The sequence below is a fragment of the Marmota marmota genome, unplaced genomic scaffold, assembly GCF_001458135.2.
Source record: "Marmota marmota marmota unplaced genomic scaffold, marMar, whole genome shotgun sequence".
NCBI classification, from domain to species: domain Eukaryota; kingdom Metazoa; phylum Chordata; class Mammalia; order Rodentia; family Sciuridae; genus Marmota; species Marmota marmota.
This window is the reverse complement of record NW_026000229.1, coordinates 19,809,327-19,818,664: the sequence shown is the minus strand read 5'-3', so window position 1 is coordinate 19,818,664 and position 9,338 is coordinate 19,809,327. Positions and strand designations below refer to the sequence as shown.

At 42.8% G+C, this 9,338-nt stretch overlaps 1 long non-coding RNA gene across 1 annotated transcript in view; it reads right to left on the bottom strand.

The window, feature by feature from the left end:
- Positions 1 to 211: 211 nt before the first annotated feature.
- The window catches only part of LOC125613341, a 92,133-nt gene continuing 83,006 nt past the window's right edge, over positions 212 to 9,338 (bottom strand). The window contains exon 2 of the long non-coding RNA XR_007343873.1: positions 212 to 9,338. This exon is cut by the window's right edge and continues 26,467 nt beyond it. This is a non-coding gene — a long non-coding RNA (uncharacterized LOC125613341).

Here is a 9,338-nt window from a genome sequence, read left to right as displayed (position 1 = left end):
TGAAATAACAGATAAAGAACAATTGCCTATATCCTATATCTATGTGTAGTTCTCAGTGGATATTTGGGTACTGCAGGACTAGATCTTGAACAGAGTAGGTGCCAACTATGTGTTTGAATTAATAACTCCTTTATGGATGGCATGTGGATAGTTTTACGTTCAAGTAACTTCTCTAATGAATACTGCTCCTATCATTCTTTAGTCTCATTTCTTTTTAGGTTTGCAAAGTAGCATAAATATATCTAGCACTGCAGCTAAGGCCACATATAAAGGCACAGGCTTAGTCTCCTGAGACCTCTTAGATGAAATGAGATTATAGTGTGTTGGCGTGTCTTGAGGGGAGAGGGTCCTATGGACTTGTTCACTAATGATAACAGAAAGTACCCCCTTGTGGATTTACCTGGAAGTTCCATTATATAGTTGGCATGGTTCATGAGTAGAAAACCACTGAAACCTAATGGCACTCACATTTTATTGTTCAACTCAATTGAATAGTAGGCAAAGGTTTGGTAGTGAGAAACCAGGAAACACTATCTTAGGTGCATTGAAGTGAACTTCTTGATATTCTAGAAAACTAATGTGTCAGATACCTGGGAATGGCTTTTGACATTTAGAAATGTTTGGCATTTGTGGTGTGGAAATTGTGTTAACTCCAGAAACCTGAACTTTTTTTTTTTTTTCCCTTTTAAAGTGGTCTACCCTTGTATAGTCTGTCCCTAATCTGAAGATGGCTAAAGCACAATCATGCTGATGTGGGAATTAGCTTGAGAAGGGAATTCATGTGTCCCTATTTAACTTTTGCCTTACTTTGACTCAGATACTGATGATTGAGATGAGAATTTCATTTTGAGGTTTTTCTCAACTTTGCCTAAGTCCATTTCCCTTTACCCCTCAGGCCCAAGTGGATGAAACTCCCTGGGGTTGAGACAAGCCATATGTTGCAACATAAGTAGTGACACTATTCCTAAGCAATTCATATCATCTAAGACTTTGAAACACCCATCAATGACAGTGGACAATGCACAAGGAAGCTGGGCCTAGGCCACCTCCAATGCCATTCAAACCTGAAAGGGTCCACGTTTTTGAGATGTGTGCTGATAGTGATCCTACATTGAATGTCTTGATCTTAAGTAAAACAGGAGCATTAAGGAAGCTTGTGGCTTATGCAGTACTCCTGCTCTCTGCCTCCTCTCCCTCACAATCCAATGATGGCCTTTAGTACATGAATCTCCAGACATTGATCAGAGGAGCCACTTGGAGCACGGAAGAAGGAAGAAGCCTGGGCCAGTCTGCAGCCAGTTGTATGGCATTGCAGATCTAGACAGCCTGTTCTTGCTCAGCTTCCTTTGTGCAGTATATCAAGGAAGGATACAATTGATGACGTTGAGTAGTAGGTAAGAAACTACCTTTCCAAAGTCTTCTTTTACTAAAAAATTACCTCGAGTCTGCCCAGACCTAAATCCTAGAACTTGTTTTTCCAGAAACTCCAGTAGCATGGAAACACTTAATGTTATTTCCTTGTAGACTTTGCCCTATTCTGAGTTTTTAAATGGACTCTATTCAATCTTTAAAACTATATTACAACCAATGATATGGACCAACACCATGTTCCTATGGTCCTCCCCAGGTCCTCCCCAGGTCCTCCCCAGGTACCTATGGTATATGTGAGCATGTGGCTATGTTTATCTTGACCTCCTTTAGTTCACAAGAAAATAGGATAGTTAGTTCACAAAAGAATAGGGTTAGACTTAAGAAAATAAGAATTGTTTACAATTTATAAAAAACAATGTAACTTACAATAACTTTTGCTAATCAAAATGTACAGATTCCAACTTACATAGAATTTCATTTAGGCCTTTTAGGATAGATTCATTTGAAGATCACAGTTCCTGAGATAGATGATGTCTTTGTTCAGCACTCAGTTATAACCTTTGCACCCCAACTCTTTTGGGGTAGTCTGGAATATGGAAGTGTGCACAATTTTGCCTCCACCACCTTTGGTATTATCCAATGTTCTAAAATCACAACAAAAATATAAATTTGTTATTGTACTCCTTATAGGCTCATCAATGCCAAAGTCCATTGAGGGGACAGAGAGAAGGGGGCATGATACAGGTAATGATATCTTTTCATGAAAAGAAAGAACTGAAAATTCCTTGGCTTTCTTTCAGTAACATATAATTTGTAATGTTCTTCCCCTCATTTACAATCCTGTCCATGTATAAACAGTAATTTGCTCTTCTAAACACATACTGTAGTTAGAGTTCTGTTGGGAGCAATTGGTGTTCTTTATCTGTGACATCATGAGCATTTAAAAAACAATAATTATAAATATCCTCCAGGGTGAAAAAAAATAGAAGAAGGAATTAGAGAATCTGTCTAGAGACTTGATTGTTGTTTCTGATTACACTTTTGGTGTCCTGCCTCCACCCCCATCTCAACAAAATTAAGTTTGTCTGTTTAAATTACAAATACAAAGAGCTATGGCAGACTTAGGTCTCATCCAGGCACTTAAGGCTGCAAGGTATATGTTTGCACACTACACAAATAGACCACTGGGTAAAAGGTACCTTTTCAAGTTATCTAGTATGCAGCCTACACAGTCTTATTCAGCCACCCTGCTCAGCACCAAGAGCCCCTCATGATGGATGGAACACAGTAATGGGCATGTGGATATCTCCAGCCAATGGTCACATTCATTACTGGCTAGGCATTAGCATTGGGTATCCAGGAAAATAGAAAAAAAAAACTGGGGTCAAGGGAGCAATAAGAGAACAGGGCTAGACTTTGGCAAGAACATGAGAGGTCACTCAGGTCTTGCTTAGATAAGCTGGGGTGGAGGACAGGCTCCAGCCCTGCCTGGTGGCAGGTAATCATAGTTTAGGCATAAGGGCAATGGTGGGGACTAGACATATGCCCAAGTGTCCCTGCGTGCACGTGTGCATACAGACACACACACACACACACACACACACACACACACACAGGTTTTAGTGGCTATAGTTCATGGACTGGGGTGGACCAGCCCCATGATACACTTCAGATCCACCTGGTGTTAGGACTAGGGCTTCTGAGATGCTGCCAGTTTAGGCCAAAGTTATGCTACATCCCTGGCATTTTAAATCCACAAATCCACCTGTTCAACAGACCCCTAGATGACTCATAAAAGTAAGTTGAAACAACCGCCCCCTTTGAATCTCTCTCCATGAGCCCCCATCTCAGCTCCTTCCCAGGCAGGCCGCTTCCTATTTGGTGACTCATTCGTATTTCCTCTCGTCCTCAGCCTTCCCACACTACCTTCTGTTCTGCCCACTCACTCGGGACTGGCCCCAAGTACCGAGCTGGCTGACTGCCCACACCTGCCATGAGCCTGACCCTAACCAGGTAGTCAGGGAGGAGCCATGGCTGCCACTGGGGGTCCTCTGGGCTTGCTACTGATCTTGGCACTCAGGGACTGAAGGAAAAAAATTACTAAACTCATATAACTCATTAGCATTTTCAGAGTGGCTTCTCAGTGACCAAGGAGGGAAGGAACTTCTCCCATCTTTTTCCAATGTGTGTGTACTATAAGGAAGGAGGCTTACTATCTGTTCTCCCATTGGAAGGGATTGATTAGGACCTGAACATCCACCTCTACTCATTGTGGCTCCTTGCCAGGGGAAGATCATGCCCAGTGTACCAGGCTGGGGCCCGACTATCACTCGACCATGATCGTAGCAGCAAAATTGCTGTCTTGTGCAGCCTTCTAAGTTCACCTTTTTCTTATTCTGGCATCTATACTTGGCAGGTGCTCTTCAGGTTCTTGTCTTTCTGTGGTCCTCCTGCCCTGGCCTTGGTCAAACTTGGGGTTCCAGTCACTTATGCTTAGGCTGGTGGAGTAACAGGATATGGACCCTGCCCCTGGCTGGAGATGGGAGGCCTGTTTCAGGCTGGTGAGACTCAGCCTTGTGTTCCCCAGGTCTGCCCTAGAGAAGACCTGCAGGGTGTGTGCACAAGTGGGCACACACACAAGTCTGTAAAGGCATCAGCTTAATAAATCAATGAAGTCCCTTGCTCCCACTGGGCTTGTTTGGAAGGCACCTTCAGCCAGAAATTTAAGTGAAGAAATGAGGGTTTGGATTTGGGCAAAATCCCATCCCCACTCCTATCTCAACTGAGCAGAATGTCCTATGAAACAGGGCAGATATAATTATCTCAGTTTTTGAGATGGGGAGATTTAGGTCCAGCTGAGTTTAATGAGGTTAATGTTTTTTCCAGAGTCCCAAAGTGACCAGAGGAGACTTATGTCCTGACCTGAGTCTTCCATGTCTAAACCTCCTCTCATTATACCATAGCTGCTAAGATTATGAGCAAAACTTAGTGTGCTTCTCTGCCTCAACAGATATACTCAGTGGAGGATCAAGGAGACATTCCCATCAAGGAAAGAACTGTCCCATATCACACCACCCCTAGGTTGTCTTGTGGAATTACTTGATTCCTTGAGCTGCCAGATAGCCCTAAACATTGAAAGGAGGGAAGTCCCCATGTAGTTCCACTGTTGAGGCAGTAGGGAGGCTGGGCCAAAGCTTGCTGTCACCTCCATAAAGCTCCCAGTTGCAACCTTTGTAGATTTGCTACTGCCGAATGTGTCTCTCCTCTTCACAGAAGGAAGTCCTAGAAGATGCTAAAGGTCCAGCAGGGATACAGACCAGTGATTCTCTAACATGAGCATGCCTCAGAAACACCTGGAAGGCCTGCCTGATCCTCAGCTTCTGGGCAGGGCCAGAGAATGTGCATTTGTAACATATTCCCAGGAGATGATGTTGCTTCTGGTTCAATGCCCATACTTGGAGAACCAATCATCTACAGTGACTTGTCTCTTCCCAGAGCCTTGCTTATTGCTCTATAAGGAGCAGATGTATTTATTGAGCAAACATTAAGGAGGGTGTCCCTTGATATCTCAACAAAAATATTTAAGCAGTTTCTATCACCAGCTCTGCCTCAGACCCAGTGGTGTAAGTGAGATAAAAATGCCTGCCCTCTAGGAACACAGAAGCTGAAGGCAGACAGAATTCATGTGGCCATGCATAGGAATATAAGGCCACCATCATCAAATTATGATAAATCCCATAGCATAAGACAAAAGACTTACAATAGAGACTGCAAGTTTCCTTGGGAGGTCTCTGAAGTTTCCACTTTTTAATTTTCAGAGATACCATCATTCTGCCATGGATCACTGTGCAGATGTTACGGCTGTATTTAATCACAATTCTAAAGTCAGATTGGGCTGCTCCAACCTAATGGCACAAGTGAGTCCTTGAACTGCCCGTCCAGTGGCTCTGACAGGCAGGCATAGCTGCAGAAGGCAGTTTCAGAAACCCGTTTAAATGTGGGTGACTCATGGTATCAAAGATCCCTGAACTGTTCAGCTAAGCAGAGGAATCATCAGGATAATGATCATTTTTCACTCTACCCCCTCCCTTGCTTGTTCAAAGCAAAAAGCCCTTAATTGCTTCTTGAACTGCACACAAGTGGGCCGTTGACTGTGACTGTAATTCAGCATGGAGAAGCAAGGAAAACACTAAAACAGATTTTGTTGAAGCAATGTCTTAAGCAGAGAGAACACTGCAGTGGGATCAGCAGGCACAGGACACTGTTTAGTGGAGTGAGGTCTGCTTAAAGCACAGCTGGAGATATTGTCAGCAGTGGAAGTAATCTTTAATTGGAGATGATACCAGGTATGATTGAGGGGGGTATATTATTAGGGACATGGGGAGGGCCAAGGGTGGTAAAAGGAAGAACAAACTGAATGGGAGAAGGAATAGAAATCCATTTAGAAGGATTCAACATTTTGGATGCTGTGGCAGATTCAGGTTCCTAATGAAAAAAACACTGTGTAAGGAAACCCAAGGATTCTGAATTTATTCTTTATGCCATTTACCATCCTGCTACATCCATGTAAAAAGATGCCCTATGCCTCCAGAACTCTGAACCATTTTCTTCCATCTAGATTGTGTGTACCTAGAAAAGGTTAGAGACATGAAGAGGCAGAAACAGCCTTGCCAGTACTTCCTGGTTCACTGGTCATTCCACCCAGAGCCATGGCCATCTCCAGCACTGGCTTCAGGGACTGAAAAAGGGATTCCCACACTGAAAGCCGATTGCCAATTATAAGCCTTTTGTAAATATTTCTCTCCCTGTTTACCTAAGAAAGATTCAGGCCTTCCAAGAAAAGTCTTCCTTTGAGAAATGTACCTTTTTACTTCTCTGTGCTGTTAGGTCTCTGAAAGAAAAAATCAATGCCTGGCACTTCTCTGAGCTTCCCATCCTACTCCACCCAGAGGACCCTTCCTCCCTTAGATGTCTGCACTATCCTGTGCAGGGAGTTCTTCATTCCTGTGCCCTCACAGCAGACCCACCCTTACAGACTGCTCTACGTCCTTGCACCAGGGGAGGGGAAGGTGAGGGCTCCACTTCTGTCTTCAGTCTTTCACAGAGTGACTCTCTCATGTCCTCAACAGTGCTAAATAGCAACCTTGCTTTCAGAGAAAGCCTTGGTGACAAGAACAATTGGTCTTGTACTGGGAAAAGCCCAATACTACTTCCTAGGGAAGCAATGACCCAGTGATAAGATAAAAGCAGCTGATCGTAATTTGCATCTACTGAGTACTTATAAGTCCACATGAAGGGATTTAAACAGATATTCTCCTGCAATAATAACTGCAGGGTAGATCCTATCACAATCCCCATTTTACAGAGGGATAAGTGATACAGTGCAAGAATAAACAGGTTGCAGAAGCCAAGGTGATGGTTACAAAGGGGTCTGAATGTCTACAAATGCTTGGCAATGAGGTATTGTTATTAGTGTACTATTTGAAAACTTTGTAACAACTCTACCAGGTGAGCTCTTTTATCCTCCTTTAACAGACAAGGGAACTTAGAGTCCATAAGATTGAGTAACTTGCCAAAGTTTCCACAATTGGTGGGTACAAATGATTAAATTAGAAAGTCCACATGCTTCCAACTTTGCCTTCCTGGCTCCACTTGGCCAAGATCCACTTATGAACCAATTACGGGTTTAATACCATCCTTCTCCTAGTTAGTTACACACAAACACACACACACTACACACACACACACAACTAATTCTAATCCAGGACCATACCACTAAATATTTTATACATGTTCTGAGCATCATAAATGATGCCAACAATTCATTTGTCATTGTCTTAACATTCTCATATTAAAGGTAATCACTATAAAAAACAATTAAATATAAATTCAAAATGGTGATATCATTGATGGATCAATTAAAAAGACTTAAGTGATTTATCATTGCTAGATCTTAGATGCAGTTCTATGCTGTTCATCAAGTTCATAAAGCTTTTCCATAACAATACCCTGGCTTTATTTCATGGATGGCAACAATTAAAACCCCACCTGTATAATTAAGCAGCAGATAAGGATTACAAGTGCCTGTTAGTAGTTGATGTAAACATTAACTAGTCCATCTCCTGATTGACTTATCCAGTTTCTGAATTACATTAAAAAGTACAGAATTTCAATGTCATTTTAAAATTTCTTATAAACTCTTGTGAGAAGGAAAGAAAAAAGGAAGAGAGGGAGAGTAGAGCTTCAGTTAGAATACTTGATGAGAAAGCATAACATGTGCTGATCTGTCTTAGGCAATGGGTATCCAACAGACTCACCCTGGACTTTATCCTCAGAAAGATGTCCAGGGAGTTGGGGAAGGAAGACCATCAAGTACTTTGCTTATCTGGTCCTATGAGCTTTACTCTTGCTGGCCTGGGCACTTCTGGATGAAGGTACTGAAAAGCTCATGTTTTGAATCAGACTTGGTTTGAAACCTGGCTCTATTGCTTTTTTTAGTGTATAACCATGACAAGTCATTTAAAACCTTGAGGGCTCAGTTTCCATATCTACAGATAGAGACAACAATACTTAGAACAGGCGGGAGGAGTGAGCACATCATGGATAGAAAGAGGCCAATATGTAGGCAGCATGTAGGATGGATCATTACTGTCGAGGACCTAGCATGGTGTGGGACAAAAGGAAGTTGGCTGGCTAGCACTGCTTCTCTCTTGTTCAGGACTTTGAACTCTTTCCTTAATTAAGCCTCTCTCTTGCCTACTACCATTGCAAACCTCTCCTGGTTAACCTTTACTCCTCCTTCGGCTGCATCTAAACCTCTATTTGCACTTCTTCCTGCAACCCTTACCTGATCACCATAGCACCTAGGCTTGCTTATATCTCAGCACCTGTCAATCACCTTAAACAGTCCCTAGTTTCTTGCCTACATTCCCTACCAGAGTATAAGAATCTCCAGGGCAGGGCCTTGTGTTAGTACTCTTTCCCCAACTCTGAGTAAAATAGTGGACAGCAGCAGGTGTTCCATGACCATTTGTTCAGAAGATGAATGGATGAATGCAAATAGAAACTGCATCTAAAACTGCATAAATCTGCCCTTAGTGAAAAAGGACATGGCTGAAATGCAGCATCAAATTCTGCTGGCCCATCTTGTGCCTGCTGTCACAAAATCTCTGGGTAAGAAGCAGAGATGGTTACAGCGTCATGCTGAAGTCTTTCTACCACAACATCAGTTGCCTCTTCCACACACCGTGGTGCAGAGTGCTTTACATGGCATGGCTGTGTTTCCCTTTCAATAAGATTGCCTTTGCTAGCTGTGGGTGTGAATGTGGACGCAACTCAGATGCTTACACCGTTTGGCATAAATAAGTGTGGGAAGAATTCAGGTCAGTCCAACCATTAGTAACAATATCTTCTTGTTCTCCTGGGAGCTGTTTCAGATTTTGGTTTCATCCCCACCTCTACATAAAGAGACAGGGATGGGACAGCAGCTTCTAGAATTACAACCATTTTGTCAACTTGTCATTTGACTCACTGTCTTTCCAGTGCCTCTCCCTCTGGGTCTGCAGACATTTTGCACAGGAAGAAAGCAATAAACTGAACAGTCACAGGGCCGACAAATTCTCCAATCTTCAAAGCCCCTTGTTCTGTCCCACAGTCCATACATATTTCTGGTAAGCACCATGGAGAGCCTCATATCTGTTACCTCCGGCACGACTGGGAATCAAAGCAGTGACCCCATGAGATGTTTTCTAAAGGCCTGAGGGCACTGGGCCACTTTATCCTCACTCCCTTGGAGAGCTTCCCTGATGACATGAGAATACCTGAAAAGGCTACCTTCGTCTGTTCCTTATTGCCTTAAATATAAGAGTACTCCTAACCTTTAGGGGTTTATATTTGGAAGAGGGAAATGAACTAGATACCGCTTAGTAAAAGGAAGGAGGGTGAGTCAGTCATTTTAAAAATTGTTT